The 2,500-nt window shown below is 19.9% G+C and overlaps 2 protein-coding genes across 13 annotated transcripts in view; one reads left to right on the forward strand and one right to left on the reverse strand.

Moving 5' to 3' along the window:
* The window catches only part of LOC106875929 (protein FAM13A), a 288,030-nt gene that overhangs the window by 285,030 nt on the left and 500 nt on the right, over positions 1-2,500 (reverse strand). The window lies entirely within an intron of this gene.
* LOC106875332 (STAM-binding protein) overlaps positions 2,052-2,500 on the forward strand; it is a 53,412-nt gene continuing 52,963 nt past the window's right edge. Inside the window, exon 1 of one of the 2 annotated variants that reach the window (XM_089346976.1) lies at positions 2,052-2,329. The gene's annotated coding sequence lies outside the window, so the exon portion shown is untranslated. The remainder of the gene's footprint in view (positions 2,330-2,500) is intronic. The other variant, XM_089346979.1, reaches the window with a different exon arrangement.

A 2,500-nucleotide genomic window follows, 5' to 3' on the forward strand; every position in this document is an offset into this window, starting at 1 on the left:
TATATATATATATATATATATATATATATATATATATATATATATATATATATATATATATATATATACATATATATATATATATATATATATATATATATATATATACATATATATATATATATATATATATATATATATATATATATATATACATATATATATATATATATATATATATATATATATATATATACATATATATATATATATATATATATATATATATATATATATATATATATATATATATATATATATATATATATATATATATATATATTGACATATACATACTATATATATATATATATATATATATATATATATATATATATTGACATATACATACTATATATATATATATATATATATATATATATATATATATATATATATATATTGACATATACATACTATATATATATATATATATATATATATATATATATATATATATATATATTGACATATACATACTATATATATATATATATATATATATATATATATATATATATATATATATATATTGACATATACATACTATATATATATATATATATATATATATATATAGACATATACATACTATATATATATATATTGACATATACATACTATATATATATATTGACATATACATACTATATATATATTGACATATACATACTATATATATATATATATATATTGACATATACATACTATATATATATATATATTGACATATATATATATATATTGACATATACATACTATATATATATATATATTGACATATACATACTATATATATATATATTGACATATACATACTATATATATATATATATTGACATATACATACTATATATATATATATATTGACATATACATACTATATATCTATTGACATATACATACTATATATCTATTGACATATACATACTATATATCTATTGACATATACATACTATATATCTATTGACATATACATACTATATATCTATTGACATATACATACTATATATTTTGACATGTACATAATATATATTGACAAATACATACTATATATATATTGATATATACATACTATATATATTGACAAATACATACTATATATATTGATATATACATACTATATATATTGATATATACATACTATATATATTGACATATACATCCTATATATTGACATATACATACCATATATTGACATATACATATCATATGTATTGACATATACATATCATATGTATTGACAAATACATACCATATATATTGACAAATACATACCATATATATTGACAAATACATACCATATATATATATATATATATTGACATATATACATCAATATATACATGCTATATATATATATATTGACATATATACATCAATATATACATGCTATATATATATATACATACATACACACTGTACATACATTATATATTTCTACTTTTCATATACATACTATATATATATATATGTGTGTGTATATATATATTGATGCATATACATCCACATATATGTTACATATATATACATAAAATATACATACATTATATATTTCCACCTTTTACTTTTTCCTTTAAAGCGTGAAACTAATAATATATTTAAGAAAACGTGTCCCTTTTGTTGTGTTTTTAGTTATTGGTCAATCTTACATATATATGTGTGGACACTTAAAACACACACATTAAGTTATTGTTTTATTGAATTAGCGCACATTAACATACGAGAATAAGGAAAGGAAAAAATAACCAACGCGTGTGTGCCTATGTATGCACACTGCTCTTGTATATATAGATGTAACTGTACATATATGCACTTGAATATATATATATCCTCACTACTATTTATTTCTTGACACTTTTAGGCACAAATCTAATTATACATACACGTAATATATCTGCATATTTATATTAGTCTTAGATGAGAAATCCTATTGATATATATATATATATATATATATATATATATATATATATATATATGCGTGTGTATGTATACACATTCATATAGTGTACATGTAGTTTATTGACACACACTCCGGCTGCCTGTATGTACTTGCCCGGTTAGAAACAACATCGCAAACAGCCGGATAGTAAAAGCTTAGATAGCAAAGACGGACTAAAAGGTATGCCGTGGGCCGCATGCGGCTCTTGGAGATACCATAATCGGCTCCCGAGATAATAGTGTGTCTCAGTGCTGTATGCGAAAAAAAAGTATTACTAATAAATCCTTTGGCATTCCTGCCAGTCGGGTTTTTGAAGTATCAGCTATAGAAATTAAGACTAAATAAAGAAAGGGCTTCAACAAGCAGATTAATCGATCTCCTTGGGTAAGTAGGCTGTTGTATTTCGTCATTTATAAATATAATTTTTAAAAAATATATGTTGCACCTCTTGAACTATGAATTTATATATATATATGTGTGTGTGTGTGTGTGGTTCTTCATCATCTATTTGCCATCCCTAGCATACGTAAGTAAAAGGAAATGGGATATAGTTAA

Source organism: Octopus bimaculoides, chromosome 2, assembly GCF_046866305.1.
Source record: "Octopus bimaculoides isolate indiv1 chromosome 2, ASM4686630v1, whole genome shotgun sequence".
Classification (NCBI taxonomy): domain Eukaryota; kingdom Metazoa; phylum Mollusca; class Cephalopoda; order Octopoda; family Octopodidae; genus Octopus; species Octopus bimaculoides.